Genomic DNA, 19,178 nt, shown 5'->3' with positions numbered 1-19,178 from the left:
CAGACCCCAGCAATTGTGTCAACAGCCACAGCAGTAACAAAGTAAAGACCAAAGCTGTTTGTTCTTTTGCTCTGAAGACAACAAATGGAAAGAGGACTTCCACAATCCTACACTTCCAGTACAAGGAAAAGGGAGAAATTTCCAAAGAACTACGAATAACCAAACTGACAGAAAAATAAAAGCTCCTAGGAGGCCTCTAAGAATGATAACCTGTAGTGTACTACATATTTTAAAATAATTCTGATTCTGGTTAACCTTTGGACATGCACAGCAACTAGACAGGTTTTCCTTTGTTGTTGAAAACAATGAGAAGGATGTAGGGTACTGCCAGACAGACACCCTCTACGATGCACTGTCCTGTTCAGAAACATATCACATTAAGAAAAAAAAAAAATCAACCTGAAAAAAAAAATTACATTAACGTTTTCCCCGTTTGACAGGAGACCTTCCTATGTCATTTTTAATATTGTTGTTCTCCCTCTTAATAGAAGCACTGGGAACCACCAAAGGAAAATTCTTGTTTTAGACTAAATGGTCCACAGATAAGTCGTGCTTATCAAAGCAACCTTTTCGASGACCATTTGCTCGAAATGGAGTCTGAGGTCATAGTTTCAAGATCATTTTAGATGACTTTCTGTGGCACTCTTGTAAAATAAGCATTCACCTCACTTATCCTGCCTCTGTCCCTGCACAAGCACTTGTCTGAAGACAGTGAACCCCCTCAGGGAAAGTGATCCAGTAAGCATCAGAGAAAAGCAGGCTGTGCTGCTGTGGGCCAGCCTCCCCATCCAACTCATTTCATAAGTGCATAAAGGCTTGTGCAGGAACAAGGCAGGGAGCAGGATGAGCAACCGGAGATGCAAGCAGGACAGGGCAGCTTTAGGTGGAGCCACTGCCAGCTTAAACACCAAAAGCCTTGGGGAGGGCAGGGGGAAGAGACACAGGTTTGATCCAAAAGGCCACTGCCAAACATGCTGTGCCCCTTCTCTGCAGTTGCATCAAGAAAACTTCTCCTGTATTTGTGTCCCTGTACCACATCTATAGCCCCCAGCACTACAGAAATGAGCTTCCAGCACAGGAGAAATAGAGAAGAAAATCCAGGCAAGTAACAGCCCTGGGAATTAGAAAGCTCAAGGACTTTATCTGTAATACCTTCTATGGCAAGAGACAAATCAGACACTACCCAGTGTCTCAGTTTCCTAGTACTGAAATAAGCATTTGCCTACTCTGCAAGCGCTCTTATAAAGTATGTACCTTACAAGTTACTTTACTTGGTTTAGTGCAGCTATTCCCAAAGTATTATCCCATGTGACTGAGGAGTGGGACCTGATTCTAAGGCCACATSTTTTTCAGAATACTAAATGTTCAGCAACAACATCCAGCTGCAACACAGTCATCAGAAGCACTGTTCTTAGTATGCGACTCAAACTCACCAAGAAGAGCACAGAATGAAACTGTTTAACGAACTGTTTTCTGTTTTCCCTGAGAACAGTACGTTTTCTAAAGAAGTGCCCACTTATAGGGCCATGTGTTGGCCCTGCAGTTGCTACCTGAGAGAAAAGTATTTTTCTTAAACTGATCAATGGGTTTTCTAAGAAAGATAATTTAGAAAAGAAAGGCAAAGAAATGAAACAAGACCAACACCAGAATGCAACTACTAAGTATAGAAAATGTATCTTTACTGTGGCTAGAATGTAGATCTATTAATACACACTTTATATAAGAATCTCAGAGATAAATTTGAAAACTTAGAGCAAAAAAGCTGAGTGTTACAGGACTGATTTTTCTCATTGGAGAAATTCAAAATATTGAACAAGCAGCTTTTGTTTACTTTAACTATTTCCTATTTATATGGTTTGAAGTGTCTATTATACATGTTTTTAAACCTTAGTCATGTTCAAGGTTTGCTCTGAATTTTGTTTTTTTCACTTTTGAAGTTCAAAGTGACTGTTTTCAAATGTATAAATGCAACTGATGAAGGTCAAAAATCATAAAGCGTTAGAGCTTCATGAAAAATGTACAGATTCTTCAAAATCTATCACCTTTAGTACCCTCACAAGTACCACTGTGTTCAGTTTTAAGCAGAGCACAAGAAGGACCAAAAACTTTTGAGACACACGTAAGGCAATCCAGAATGAGCCATGGAAATCCATCTCATGTTGCTCTTTACTTTGGGGAAAGTGTTGCGTAAGTATCTGTAAAGTGATATAATACAATATAAAAGGCATCATTTAAACTCTGTCTCTGGGAACTCATTCCCTGAATACTTAAAAAGTTTTGAGTGATCTTTAGTATGAAAAGGAAGAAAAAAAATCTTTCAAATATACATATGAAATTTATCTATAGTTTCAGTACTGACCTGAGACAAATCCTGCCCAGTCACCCTGCACCATGTACCACACATCCTACACCACACACCATTACCAGGCTCCACAATTTGCTGTATGTCATTCACTGAGACTTCTCTGAGAGTAAGGTACTATTCCATTTGACCCAGAGAGGCAAGGCCAGATTAAAGGCTGTGTTCCACAGTATAAAATGATCAACTTGGCAATTTTAAGGATGTTTCCTCAACTCCCCCAATCCTCTGCCATTTATTTCCCCTCCTACTTCTCAAGGATACAAATGACATAGGAAGAACAAATTTAGTTAAAAAAAACCCATCTTCCTAAAAGGTGAAAAAGGCGTTTTAAGGCAGATCAGTCAGATCAGTTCCCCAGTCTGGTTCACAGTATAGTCTGACAAATACTTATGCTGGCATAATACAGGCTGCAGCAGTCTGCAGTGCAGAACCAAGACTGGCACAGAATATATTGCACTTTCAAAGAAACTCAGGCCATGGTTTCATGTGATCTTTTAGTCTGGACACAGATTCAGCATGGTTTCTTCTCCCCCCTCCCCTCCTTTTTAACACATGTATTCCCTGGATGTTTAGACATTTTAAGACCAGAGTGGTGAGGCTTCTCATTTGTGCTGCAGGTACAAACGGATTTTAGCCCATAGAGACTCAGATGTGTTGATGAGCTAGTAAATTACCTACAGGATTCTACAGTACGTATTTTGCTTTGCTTTGCTATTTTACAAAAGTAGAGTTTTATCCAATGGACATTCACTGGTAGCAAACTACACTGAAGTCACCAGATTTACGTTTCAATGCAGATCATTGATTCTGCCAAGAATCATAGCTTAACAGGTCCCTTCCCCTCATTAAAGTAGATATTCTTCAATAACTGTGCAACAGAAGATAACTGGCGGAAACTGTGCTGTGTTGGTCTAGACCTTATATCCCACTGAGCAGATACTACATTCTGAATTTGCAGAATGTAGCTGGATGGATGAAGAGTTCCACTGCTCTCTTCCTCCATTTATAGTCTGACAGTCACTGAACATTTGCTGTGCATTCTGGCCAGGAATATGAATACAACAGAAAAACACAGTATTGGATATATATATAAATATACATATACATATATATATATAAATATACATATACATATATATATATAAATATACATATACATATATATATATAAATATACATATACATATATATATATATATATAAAAAACACCAAAAACCAAAACCCAGAAGATTCCAGCTTTGAAGATTCAGACTGTAGTTCTTTTAGCTTCTTAGAGCGTCTCTCCCACAAGAATACTGCAGACAGGATCTAACAGCTAATTAAACCCTAAAAACTGAATTCAACAGCCAATGCCTCTTGGCTTTAGATTTTTATAATCTTTTCTGTTATTAATTTTATGTGACTTTTTCCTCTCACAAATATGAGCTCTAGACACTGACCTGTTTAGCACTCCAGTAAACACTGCATCTTCAGGCCTATCTTCTTTCCATCTCCACGTAAAGTGCACCAGCTTTCTAAGAAAAGGACAATTCTTAAGAGCAAGTGAAACTCTAGTCTTCTGTCAGAATCTCCAGGCGGAGAGGAACAGATAATTGTAATGCTGATAGAGCATCAAGTAAGACTACCGAAGGAAATATCAACAGTTGTCCTCTGGGCATTCTTTTTATATTCGATGGACCAGAACATTATCACAGGATAATGGTTGCCTGCTGCCTTGCCCAATTAAATTAAATTAAATATTTGATTGGAACATTCCCACTTACTCTGTGTAGAAATAAAGAGTGATGCAAAAAAGCTGCAGGTGAATCATTTGCCCTTCTAAGAAATTCCCAGTATAACCTCTARTCAATGTACCTAAAGAAATTGTTCCTTCTAAATTTTTTGGTTTCAAACATTCTACAGAATAGTTTCTTTTCAAAATTAAGAGGGAAATCCGGGTGGTTTATTCCTTCATAGTAGAGCAATAACTGCAGTTTTGTATATACATAAAGATGCAAATACAGTTTGATGCACGGTCACTATTGCAAATACATTACTGTAGGAACAGTTAAGGTTACTCCCAGACACTGAATACTCAAGACATGCTACACAGGAAGGTTATGCAAATGACAAGCTCCATGAACTGAAATTCCTGCAGACAGAGTAAAATTCTCCTCTCTATTCCTGTGAGAAACTCTATTGCGCTTACTAAACTTACATATGAAACTCTCCTCACCATTAGTCAAAAATCTACATAGAAAACAAACTGCAAAACTGAAACTGATCTTACCTCACAGTGAAAATAAATTTACACGGGTAGCGCAGAAATGAGAATATTACTCCTATTTAATCTTGAAAATTTATTGAAGGCTGCAGATTTAACCAAAAAAATCACTTGCTGATGACTGTTTTCAACAGTTGCTAGAGTTAAGCTCTCTGACAACCAAACAAGTAGGCACTCAAGTCTCACTTCATGCTGTGCGTAACTAGATCCATGCTTTTGATAGACTAAGAACCACAGTCTCCAGCATATCTGCATCTAGTTCCAGTTTATAGACTCCAAGTTACCTTTGAGCCAGGGATGTGCTCCCTTTATATAAAATTCTAAGGAACTATAGAATAAATACTATGCAAAGCTTTTCAAGGCAGTCAGGCATTCCAACATGGAGGTGTCTCCAATTTGAACATAAAGTTAAGAATAAGCCTCCCAAAAAGAGGGAAAAGATTTTCACAGCCATTTCCAGGAATTTTGTCACTTTGAATATTTCCAGTAACACCACTGATCTGAAGGTACATTTAACCTAGAGTCTGAAGGCAAAATCTTAATTATGATTGTTAACAAATAATAATCAAACATTGTTACAAAGAAAACACAGTGAAGGATAATCAAGAAGCCCACACTGTATGGCAAGACAAATAAGCTTCAATTTGCATGCAGCGCTCTCTAACGTAAGACAGTTCTGGAAAGAAACACAGTGTATTCTCTGGTTAATGTTCATTTTTATCCTTTAATTTGACATTTTAAAAATCAATATTCTGTAGCAGTGATTGTCTAGATCTTCGATGAATGCAAGCTGAAACCACTTGCTAAGAACTCAGGGATTCCACGTTGTCTCAGATATTCTAGGAAAAAAATCCTCTATTTCAGCTATTGTCTAGCATTTGAGTTCAGTATTGGCAAACTGGTCCCTGCATGTCTTTGAGGCATATGGAAATTGATGATGAAAGTGTCTAGTATAACTAGAACTATAATTTGATGAAAACTGAAGCAGTGAACTGTACGAAACTGCTAAATCAGTGTCATCAAACTCTGCTTGAAAAATAATGAAACAGAAATACTACTAGCACATGAGAAATGCAGGGCAAGGACTGTGAAACCAGAGACTAAATGCAAAAATTAAGGAAAAATGTAAGGTATTACTTTAATTGTTATTACTGAAACACATACCCAAAATACTTCAGAACATTCTTGTCCAAAACCACTTTAGGGAAACAATGACATCATGTCTCCAAATTGTTCAAACACAAAGCTTGACACAAGCTCTTCCAATAGAGCACCACGTTTGGCGCTGGCACTCTCGCCTGTCTACCTGTAACCATGTGCCAAAAAAGAACAGCACTGTGGTCAATGCAAATCCTAGTTATAGCTCAAGGCCCTCGGGGCGACAGAAAAAGACCAAAATAGAAAACATATTACAGTTTTAAAATATGATTGCTAAGGAAAAATCAAATGTAACCTCAGAAGTAAGACGACATTTATTGCCTGAAAGTTAACAATTCCTGAAGCTATAAAAGTACTCTATAAATAAGACCTGAAGATGGCAGTGAAAAGATCCCGATATTGCTTTATTCATACATTTGAATGAAAATAAAACAGACAAACTTAGATAGATATCCGTAAGCAAGGAGGCAAAAGAAGAACATATTCTAGGTTTTAAGGGTTTGCCTGCATCAGTAAACACACATGCACTACTGAAAAACATCAGTGATTCTATTCAGTTGTACCTGTGTCTTGAGACTTTAATATATATATACTATATATATGTGTGTGTGTGTGTGTATATATATATATATATATATATATATATACAAAGCACACACAAATGCATACGTACACACACACACTCACTCAAGAAAAGAGTATAAGCTGGCATATTCAAAGACTTGCCAGAAAATTTGTACAAAAATATCACAGGAAGACAGAGACAGCTGGAAAAATTGCAGCAGGGGCTCCAATTTTCATGCCAGTGTTACACCTAATGCAAACGGAATGCAGATGATGGACTACAAACTATACATTATTCCTCCTGCCACTTAGTCATGTACTCGTAGAATCCAAAAATTTTGCCCTCCCCAAAAAACCCAACTCTAAAATATTAGAAAATGTGCTAGTGTAGGTTAAGATATTTATGTCAAGATATTTACTAGCATCGTATCAGCCTTTTTATGTACAAGAGGAAACCATCAAAACCAAGCAGCGGTTAAGGACACCAAGCATTAATTTCTTTAAAGTGTAGTCTGATTTGTAGAATTACCTGAATTATATCTGCAGCCTCATCATGGCACACACATAGCAGAGAACATGAAATAGAAAAGTTCTATAAACAAACAAAACCAAACATCTCTCAAAGATCATAGATCATGCTTTACAAGAATCACAACAAGAATTTTCTGCACATGGATTTATGCAACTTAATTATCAACAGTCAGAATTAGAAATTAGAAAGTTGTGTTAATAAACAACTACAAGACTTCTTTCTGTTAGAAAATATACAGATAGGAAGCTTACTAGACCAAAAGTAGAGTGGAGTCTGGAGAGGATTTTCTGGTAAGGCATTTAAGTTTCTAAAAGTAATCCAGCCATGACTTCCATGGGTTTTGATATGATTCTTTTTTCAAGAGATGACTTCAAAATCTACATGTTAAAACATCATTTTTTCTATTAGTTAACCCAAACTATACATTTAAGGAGCCTTCTTTTATCTCTCTCTCCCCAAACTGTGACATACTGATCTGACCCCAATTTCATCTATTGTAGCATCATCATTCAAACCTGTGATCTTATTCTAAAATATGCCTTTAAAACAGAAACAGTTTATAAACATTAGGTTCACTTAAAATTTAACCAAGGTACCTTTGCATCCATTCAGGAGTCCCACTGATTCCTGCTGTGCTTTCATATTTACATACAACACAGCCTCTGACAGTGGCTGAGAGGCAGAGTCGAGTCAGTCTCTTTGTAGCACCCCCATGATCACAATGATCTATCCAGTGAGATGCCTCATCTCTGGAGAACAGGAGTGGAAAAAAAAATTAAAAATGTAAAAATGGTAAAGCAGAAGACAAAGGATAAAGTAGAGATTCAGATCTTTCCACAAGCCCAGTAGCACATGGAGATCCAGTATGGGTCTAAGCCTGCAAAACTCTATAGCAAATGCCAGCACAAACCGTCCCTGTATCAGCTGATGTCTCTACCCAGATGCTAGATAAAGTAATAATCTGACAATGACTCTTTCCCATTTAGAACAAGCTGTTAACCTTAAAAAGGTCAAAACCCAGAAAGAACCTGGACAATTGCACATTTAAGTTTCTGCTCAAGCTTCCGTTTAAGGCYGTACTTCATGCTGTTAGTTCAGAAAACAAAGCTACAGAACAACCTTCATCCCACTGAAGCCCTCRGCTTCACTTCTAGCTAAACTGATGCAACTGAAAGGAGCAGATGTTCTGCCCTGCCTCAAGATCAGACCTTTAAGACATCGACTGTTGATACAGAAATTTTCTTGGAATACAAGTGATTTTTAGCTTGCTATTTCATACGCAGTAAAATCAGGTGGTACCATTTCATACACTGCTGTTTCACTAAGCACTATTCTCAAGTTTAGTCTATCATAGGCACACTGCAAGCTTAAAAACAGAACATACGGTCAAATTATTGCATATCTGGCAATTTGCAACAAAAGTGTGTTTTCACTCATCAGTATTCTTAATTTTGTCTCTGATAACATTTATTTGGAATAGAAACATGATATATTTTACATTTTAAATATATACACACTAAAAACGAGTATTAGAAAATCCTATATTGTGTTTTTACCTGTCAGAGGTCATCAGAAGCTGTATTTCAAGAAAACTGAAGGCAATAGATGTAGTTTGCCCAGTAGATTAATACTGAGCTGTGAACTTTCATCCTCTGCAGCAAGATTTCCATCCAACTGACATAGAACTGACATGCAGTAACACTTACTACCAGGGGGATCCAATTTAGACAGAGTTCAAACGGTTTCAAGCTACTCATAGGTCACAGAGGTAAAGTATGCATAAGAACTGGCTTTAATCAGAAGGTTTTCAGTAATGTCACACCAGAAGTGATAGGCCACATTGAAAATGAACTGAATGTTAGGTTTGAGAATTAAATTACAAAATATATTTAAATATTCCAAATATATTCTTTAAGACATTTTCACATGGCCATAAATGGTATTTTCAAAAAACAGAAGCAAGCACACAATGTAACACTGACACAAAAAGACTTCTTTCCTATATGGCATCATATTTATCATGTCTATCTTTAGAAGCTTTTTGTGAAGAAACAAGATCCAAAACAAAAACAAAATAGCTCCATTATGGGTGACAGTATGATCTCTAAAGACACTGAATTTTCTCCACAATGAAGTATTAGAACATAGGAGAACTGAGAGGGAGAGCAGGGATTACAGTGAGAGAGAGGATTTAGGAAAGGCCAATTTTAACGCAGTTATCAAATGCTGACCTACTTGGGGAACAGGCAGGTGGAATCTCCTCCATTTAACATTTCATATAAAAGAACAATGTGAAAATAAGAGGACTCATTGAAAGACAAAGTGTTATTCTCTTGAGAGACCTTTAAAGGCTATATTCCATCCAGAAAACCCCAGATCTGTCAGATCTTTTTATTACAAACTTCCCTGATCATTTTTTTTAATCAGTCCTGTGTCCTCTTTTTCATGTAGATAGGCTGGTGTTTATCTCCACGCCCTTAGACAGCCCAGAAAGCAAAATCAGAAACAACTGAGTGATACAATGGAGAGCATCACCCCTTTTGCGCAGTCATTCCCACTGGTTTGCTTTAAGGTATGTATTATGTTTAAAAACTTTTTCTCAGCAGAAATGAAAAAAAGCAACTGCTACGTAAAACCTAGCAGACAAAGTACGTTGAGCTTCTACAGTGTTTCACTGAGTTTTGTTACGAAAAAGATTCAAAAAAAAAAAAAAAAAATCTTTACTGCTGTGCCTCCTTATAATATCATCTCTGCAAGAAGTCAAGTCAATGCCAGCAAGCGAAGGAGGAACTTTGCACAGTCATCAAATCCTGAAGTTGTTCGAGGATTCTGCCAGTAGATGAAGGAGAAGCCTGTCACTAGATGTACCATGCTGGATCTCATGTCATATTATGGCAAGCATCTCTCAGTTCAGATTAGCAAAGAAACAACGAACTTGACAGAGTGGAATCTAGTGTTTTGTTATTAAATATTCACAGAGAAGCAGCATCACAGCCAACAGAATCACCATGTATTACAATCCATTCGTTTCACTACATCCTGTGTTGATGATTTAATAAGCATAACCTGAAAAGAAGTAGTGAGGAATTTAAAGAACAAAACAAGTGTTTTTTTAACAAGGATAAATTAGATCKTGTTGACTTCCTTGCAGCTAGAAACTAAACTGCTTCCAGTACCTAACTCGCTCATTTGCGGCTACTGTAGGCAGCCCTTTCCACAGCTTTGGGATGTGTAATCCAGGCCTAACTTTAAACAGAGGACTACCTGAAGTGTCCCCAACTAAGTTAATAAAATAAATATTAAATAAATTAATTAAAAAGGAAAGAAAACTCCAATCCAACCTCCAAACCGGGAGGCTTTTAATGACCAATCCATCACCGCTCAGTATTAATTTTTCTTCCTCATGCTGAACAAACATGTGGTTTATTACATGCCAACAACCTTTCATTTCATGAAGTGGTATCTTTCATTTCTTACTCAATAGTCAGGTTAGTACCACAAAAATTACACACACTACTCCTCAATTCTAATTACACTGCACAGCTCGATTTTCTAGGCAATTTTCTCAACTTTGTAGGAAAAATAGCTGTACTGGATGAACAGCGGCCAAATATAAAGGGGCTCCCCCACCTTCTTCCAGGCTACCAGGATCATACAATTCTTAAATTATGGAAAAGTTTTTCTTACTAGTTGAGATGCCAATGTAAATAAAATTCTAAACTAACACTAACTAACATATGTCAAATTGCTCCAAGTCCATCATATTATCCATTCAGCCCTTCCTACACTTGCCCTACGTAACTCTGAAGACTTTGGCTATCTATGTTTGCATTTCCATGTGTATCTGCAGATTTGCCAGTTGAAAGGATGGACCTAATAGCACAGAGACTGCGCCTAAGCAGAACTGGAGAATACTCTTGGAACTTGTGTGCTAACTGGTATGTGGCTTTCCTTCTCCTTCATTTCTGCTGGAAAAACTAAACCAAACTGCTTTTTGCCTTTAATATGTCCTAACAACCTTTTAATTGAGTTAAATATTTTTAACACAGCTCTACACATTTTATTTCACATTTTTGCCAAGATTCCTCACATGCTCTTCCAATCATCATAGTCTTTGTGTTTTTAATTTTTATTCTCCACAGTTCCGTAAAATACAAGTTGCTGAATGGTTTCTAAGCTCACTGCTAGAAGCATCTCTCTACCCTGTGTCTACATTTGAATCTTGGACAGATTTTTAACACCCATCTTCTGGGCTTCTTTTCAGCAGCTGGCCAGGGACTAGTATCAGACCTCTAGCCCCAGATCTCCTCCTTTTTTTTCCTAAAGCAACTCCGTTATTACAGTCCTATCCAAAATTCTACCATCTCTTTTCACTATTCATGCACAGTAGCTCTCTTTGCAAATGCAATAATCCCACAGCAAGTGGAGAACTTAAGCAGCRTATTAGCATGTCTTACTACCAGAGAACAGGTGATGCATCTGAGCTTTTCATCCTCTTTGCACGATTGTATTCATTTCTAAATAGTGAAATAGAGAAAAATAATTCAACCAATCTGAAATACACCCTAACAGTGTATGTGAAATAGGCAGCATGTTTAGTTACCCTCTTGAAATTCTTGCTCACAGGATACCTTTATGTTGCAATAAATAGGGCTCCCTTCAATCTGGTACTAAGTGACTCCATCCTATCGTTAATGGTCTGGCTTCAATTATTCATATTTCTTACCAATGTAATACATCTGGCATGAAGGTTTTTGTGCTAAAGAAAATCCAATTAGTGAAGAATGCATCAACAACAGAGACTATCACGACCCCACCATCATGTCCTCTACTCCTTATGCTGGAAATCTTGTGAATCTTAAAACTTAAGAGTAAACAACTTTCCTACTCTAGCAACAATAAATCTTTAAGCAACAAGGTAGAGTTCATCTGTAAAGGAGCAAGCTTCTCCACAAAGCTGATCTAAACCTGTGGAATGGATTGCCTTAGAAAATAAGAGAGCATCTCAAATCTTCCCCGCCATCTGCTTCAACTTTACATTTTATGAGAATAAAATGGAAGACTACTCCAATGCTGATTTTCCAAAAAACTAAAAAAAAGTGAGAAGGTGCTAAAAACATGTACATAAGATGAAGGGCTTCTAGCCCTTCTATAAAGACCTGATCTGAGAAGGGAGTCAAACTGCTTACAGTACAGCAAGGAGCAATAATTTTATTGTAAAAATAAAGATGACAGAATAGAAGCAACAATGTCTTAACATCAAGATTTTCTCACTCAAGCATTTGTTAAATCTTTCTCTCCTCACACTGCTTTTCATTCATTCCTTTCCCAGGTTCTGTTCAGTGCTTACACTTCTCTCAAACTACCCAAAGTGTTTTATGTCAGCTGAAAAACTCATTCTGATTAAGAAAAATGTTTTTCTCATTGAATTAAGAAATACACAGTATCAATTTCCATTACACTGACACTGCACAGTGATGCTATATAGGCTCAAGGTGATTTATGTTTTTCAAACTATTGGCACCAATACCTATACATTAAAGTAGAGAAAATTATGACAGTTAAGCTATCTCATCTCTGTGGCTGCACAACACTTATTAAAAAACAGTAGAGAATGCTTATTGTAGTTCCTAAATATGATTTATCTGTTTATTCTTCAGCACCCATATTTCAATAGTCCCAAAACCATTTAAGCTATCCTATGAGATGCACAGCCAGTAACATCCTGAACCACCTCTATTTCCCAAACCCCAGAATCTGTGGGTCTGAACATTCTGGTTAGCTGGCTCATAGCAATCAAAGAGTCAATCACCTCAGAAATGATAGGAACTATAAGGGTTAAATCCTGGACTACCTCAAAACACATTTGTGTTCCTTTGCGATAACACACCAGACTTAATGACCATCATATAATGGTTGCATGATCTGAGATCTGGAAAACCTAGATGCATTCAATTGCTTTCTTTGATGAGGTCTGTACTTATTTGGCATTACCAGAGATATCTCAATCCCTAAATAATTAACCTACTACCAATATGTATGAAACTGCCTCACTAAGCTTGCTATCCAGGACTGTTTGCTGTTAAATTAGTAGAATAAATAATTTACACCAAAAAAGCGTGCACAAGATGGTGCCAATAAACCTGAGGGAACTTGTTCATTATTTGCAAGAAAATTGGATGAAACAATTCCCCAAGTACAAGTCATCCTGTAGAGTAAAAGGTGTATTAGTATTATTGCAGCATGTACAGAACAAATGAAGTCTCGTGACTGTTCACATCAGAGTATGCTCTCTTCATTAGCTTTTTCTCCAGAGCTATGATACATGTAATACACTGTACATTCTAGAACATTAGACTATTCTTTTGTATATGAAATACAGGAAAAAAAAATCACAGAAATATTGCGGATCTGTCATTCATTTCAGTTCTGAATAAGCAAGCAGCTAAAAGAGTAACATTTAATGCTGAAATGGCAGCAGTACATCATTTGGAAAATCCATGAATCACCTCTTCCAGAGGCAAATGTTATGATTGATTGCTAGCTCTAACTGCTGAAGAAACTGTTTTGTAAATATGCAATTCATGGGATTTTTTTAGCATTTTAAGATCATTCTAAAACGTACTATTGATAAAATTTATCTTTGACAAAGTTCTGTATGGTTAGTCATAGGCCACTTGGTCCAGCACACAATAAAACCAGTGARTGTCTTTCCATTAAAGTCAGTGGGAATTGTAATAGGTCCTACCATCAAAGAAAAACAATATTGACACTTGTCAAGAGCTCAGTAATATTTTAATTTTGCCAAAGGTTTTGCAACTAAAAACTCAGATTTTAAAAATAAATAAATAAAATCACTAAGAACCATTTGGCACAGAAACCAGTGCTCAGGCCAAAACAGAGTTTATGACTTTGGCTTAGGCCCATCTCTAATTGGGTTCCTGAAAATTACAAGTTCCTGTACTCAAAACATTTATAGTGCTTGAAAGTGTAGCCTTCCCTTCATAGCAAGCTACAAAGGATAGAATCTCTCTTATCTACTATGACTTGAGCTTTTGTTATCGAAGTCCAATTTTACTTTCCTCTACAGGATACTATAATGCCCCTAAAATATGCTCAGTTAAGGAATGCCCTAACCCAAAGAAACATACTCCTCAGTAGCAAGCATCATCTGCTCTTCAAGCTATGTTTTTCCTACAAAGAGAGATGGTCACCATCCAGTGCTCTTGCTGCAGCCTAAGGACAAAGCCACAAACATATTTACCACATCCAAGGAATATGAACAGAACTAGCAGAATCCCAGCCTGCATCCACCAGCCCTTTGTTTAACTTTGAATCAAATGCTGGGTCTCAGACTGATTTGTGGTTGTTAATTTTTGTCATTTGATGGCAAGTATTTTGGGATACATTTCATGATCTTGCTCTGTATTCACACAGAAACATAACTACTAAAAAAAATAATGTTTTTCTCTAGACAACGAATCATGTAGTTGCATGACCTGGGTCCCAACGCTTCTTGCAATTTATCCAATTCAGTACTGAAAGAAATAATAAATATGAATACCAGGTTACCTGTTCTTTTAGGAAGCAATGTTGGGGATATCAATTTCACTCATCTTTATCCCAAAAGAGCAGGGAAAAAGGTTCGCCCTATGGCGTAAAAAGTTTATCAATGTCGTTGTTACGTGCAAGGATCAGATAAGCACCTGGTCTGTTCTGTCTATGAAGATGGCTTTATCCAAATAAAGCATAGTGCATTTTATCATTCTGTAATAGAAAAGACCTGTCATTCTTTGAATATCATCATATGGTCGGTGGCCGGCAGATAATGGACTGTTAAGTGTCAAGGTGACTGGCTTTGAATGTGCACAAAACTAAAAATTATAGACCTGTCATTCCATAGGCAGGCCACAATTAGCTGTCTATGCAACTTGAAATTTCCATTTTGCCAGCTGAATAATCAATTGGCTACAGTTTCTCAATACAGATGCATTTTTAGGCTCTTTGCATTCAGGATTTTATTTTTTATAAGGGGTTTTTAAATAACTGCGTAGTGCACTTAAGCAGATGGGGTCACAAGTATACTGTATAGCTATCTCCTCCCTAAACACATACACAAAGACATTCACCTATATTTTATAATCAACACTTTTTACATTTATGAGCATTACCATGCTCTACCCTGTAATATTTCTGCCAGGAAATCTGGTGCTAAGGTTCAGAAGCGACACACAACTCACAGCTTCAGACTCTGTTTGTTTCCATTAACAATTTAATAGCATTTTTCTACATTTTGCTATCAGTTCACCCTTCATAAGTTAACAGCACAACATGACTTACAAATAAGATCTTTTCAATTGTCAAGCTTCTAAGTGGATTTTTTTTTTTGGAAAAAAAAAAAAAAAAAAAGATCATCCATTTTTCTGTATAGCTTCCTAACAACTGTAAGCTACCTGTGTCAGAGACTTTACATTACACTGCTAAAATATCACTGGCAAATACAATTATATATATAAAAATTGTTACACACACATTAATTACATGATGACTCTGCTTTGAAACAACACAAGCAACACAGAAGTTCAGAACTACCTGACATATCTTGAAGTATGTACTATAACCCTTTTCATCCTCATCAAGTAGCAGTTACTTGCTTTCTTATATAAGGCTTTCCACATTTGAGAAAAAAATTAYGTCAGAAAAGTTATGCATACATGTGAGACTAGGTTAATAAACCAGTGAGCTCAGGTAAGTTTTAGCTTTATAAATAATATTAGTAAGTGCTACCTTAATGTCTTTCTAATATGAAAAAAAATCCTTTAAAGATGTCACTGCAACTCTCCATTTTGGTTTCTGTGAGCTCAGCCTGATCTGCAGTAAGGATTGAGCAAAAACCCAACCATGTGAAATACAGATGCTACACGTAGGCTCTGTCCAAAACCATTTGGAACAAAGGAAATATATCTGGGATTCCCATTGGGCTTTGAATCAGGGATGCATTATGTAGTGCTACTRCTAATATTGAAAAAGCCTTTGTAACAAATCCCGGGAAGTGCATAGTGATACTTTAGTAATCTAAGCAAGCCTGTTGATCAAAAAAGTCTATGACCAAGTCTGCCGTTACATGACACACTGGTTTTAGTGATGATTGGCTTAAGTGCTAATGGCTTAAGGAGCTCCTGGGCCTCACAGTCTCCTCTTATAGACACACATTCGTTTTCTTTCTCATAGCACAATTTGCTCTTCCATTTGTACTATTTCAGGCCTCCCTCTCCCTTCCCTTCTTTGGATGACAACTTCTAACTTATTTGAATTGTCTTATTTACAAAAAGTCACAGAAGTGGCTATATTGGTAAAGCTGAGGATGTGGCAAATTGCAGCAAGAGATCAGGAACAAGTGGCTGGAGGCAGCTGAGGGGGAGGTTCTTAAATTCACACTGCAGAACTACATTGTTAGTCTGAATTTCCTTCCCAATTTTTCTCCTCTTTCCCTCTAGAAATAGAAGGTTAGACCGTTAGAGAATTCAATTGGTTCCAGATGGACCCTTAAACAAGCTCTTTTAACTAAAAAAATTTCCTGTTAAACAACCTGGGTCACATGGATCAGATGAAATTCATCTTTAGTATACTTCCACAGAAGCCTGGAGAGTTAATTCAGAAGAGTATTTATATTTCATATATAAAAGGATAATGCACAATGATTTATCATCTCACAATTAGGCAGTAGTAATTAAAGAAGTAATACTGTAATAGACATACATTACTAGTTTCTAAAAATATATATAATTGTATCTATTGTTTTTTAAAGACATTATTAAATTAAATTCTCTAGAAAAAAATGAAAATGTAACACTTGACAGTATGACTCCTAAATCATCTCTTTCGTAGGCTACAGCTATTGTGTTTAACGAATTTTATTTTACTTCTATTTTTCAATATATAATTGAGAGCGCCAGCCTTACCTGTACAGAAATCAGTGACAAAAAAAATCTCTTAAGTTTTCTTATCCGACCATACTCAATCCTTCTCACACACTCAAACAAAACTTATTGCTCTAGAATGACCCGTAAGGCACTTGAAAAATAAGGGATTGGACTGTGATTTCACACTCAATAGTAGGTTTCTTAAGTAGCTCCCAAACTTCCCCCCCACCCCTCCAGCCTTCATTCTGCCCCACATGCCAACCAGTGTTGTGGCTGGCACAGACATTTGTGTTGCCATGTAGTCAGCATATATCTTATCTCTTACCAGCTGGATCTACTCCTTGATCAAGTGCACTGTGCTGTTGTGCAAACAGTTGTGGCAACTCAAATGCAAGAGTTGGGAATAATCAGCCAGAAGCAGGGAGAGATGCCTGGGCTGTTTAAGTTATGACTGCTAGTGAATAAATGCTCACAGTACTGCAGCCTTTGCAGCCTGCCTACCCTAGGTCCTCTAAAGAATTTCTGTTTCGCTGCAATCTCTTTTTTAATATATTTATTAACATATCACCTTCATGAGATAGTGCTATCACTGGAACATCTCTTAGCCTTGACATACGAGAGCCGCTCCTCCCCGTAATTCCTATTCAGAACAAACAAAAATGTCTTGGGTCCTCAGTTACATGGAAACTTAGGAAAAGGGAAAAAGGGGCTAACTGGCAAAATCTACACAGGCTGTTTGCACAAAGAGCTACATTATCTAATATAGAACTGAAAATACTTCCACCCTTACAATATTATTGTTTCTCTCAGTAATGCTGCTCATTCAGCGTTGTTTGTGATCCATTTTCCTTTTTGTAGTGGTAGGCCTTTCAAATCAGAAGGGATAAAACTGTGATGCAAGGCATTCACCAGGGTAACTGCTCCTCTTTTTGACGGAGACACAAGAACCACAACAGCATCCCCCTGTCGCTGTCAGAGGTGCTGTGAGACACATTGTCTGTAACAGCACTGTACTTTATGTAAAGCTGCAGGGATAGTTGGAGAAGTTACCATGACATCAAATCACCGCTCCCTCCATTTCCCTACACTGCATTTACATCTCACATAGAGGTGAAAACAGATAAGGCAACAAATACAGAGCAAAATACTCTGAGACCCATCCCAGCTCCATCTGGAGCTTGCCCATTGGTTTCTCTGGAGCAAGAACAAGGCTTTTTCCTGTACCAACAACAATGTAACTTAGAATAAAAATAAAATAGTATGTGTTGACTCTTAGCTGCTASAAACACCTTAAGGTTGAAGCTCAGCCAATTAATTCTCAAAGCAGTAATACTGTCAAGATGTCTGGCTGCTAAATCAGGTATGGGCTAAAAATTTTGCTTAATTTCAGAGAACTGAGAAAATATTTGCTGAGAACTACCACACTCTAAATTCTGCTATTTCACCTCCAAAGCACTAGGTCTCCAAAAGCTGACTGCTAAAAAGAATGTAATGTTCTTCCTTAAAAGCAAGGGTATATTTAGATTCTATATCAAAATGATCATAAATAATACAGTGATTCCATGTGTAAAGTTAACATTAAAAACACCAGCTGCAAGATGGGTACCAAGTAGCGATGTTGTCCACCTATGTAATAAAATAATGGTGGGTTTTAAACAGAAATTCACACCATTTCTTCTGAAAGTGCAGGAAGAGTCTCTCCTGAAAACAGTTCTGTCACATCGAGCGCACACTCTGCAGAGCTGCTACCGAATTACAGCTTCAGCACGCTTCCCGTAACTGGCTTTCCAAAAAAGCTGCAATTCTTTACATTTTAGACCTGCAGTGGCCTGGTACTACTTCTGTTTGTGTGCACTGCCGTACTTTAAATGCAACCTGGAGCCCTGCATGCTGACAGACTCCATTAGCATTAATGCTGCTCTCTTATCTCCCGGTGGCCGGCCCGGCTGACGGCTGGCTGACACCGACGACAAGGCTGACACCGCCAATCGGCTCCTGCTCAGCAAGGTCACCGCGCAGGCCGGGCTCGGGATTGGCTCCGGCGCCGCGGCGTGTTATTACTGTCTGATTTGATCGGAGGCAGGGGGTGGTCTCCAATCAAACAGAGAAAAGGTCCTGGAGAAGGTAATTAAATCCTGTCAGAGGCAATTATCGGTTCCAGGGCCATGACTCTGGCACTGAATGCAGATGATCTGAAGCTCTATTCTTGTAGAAATTCAAGAGGGCTTCTGGCACAGATCAGTTAGACATAAAGGAAACAGCAGGCTTTTTGCAAACAATGCAGTTCTGTATTTTGAAGCTTTCTGCACATCTTTTTTCCTCACTATTCTCAGAGTTTGGTTATCACTGATCAAAAATATTTTTCTCCTTGCAGT

Source organism: Rhea americana, unplaced genomic scaffold (genome assembly GCF_003343005.1).
Source record: "Rhea americana isolate MKP2758 unplaced genomic scaffold, rheAme1 scaffold_17, whole genome shotgun sequence".
NCBI lineage: Eukaryota > Metazoa > Chordata > Aves > Rheiformes > Rheidae > Rhea > Rhea americana.
This window is presented reverse-complemented; position numbering follows the sequence as displayed.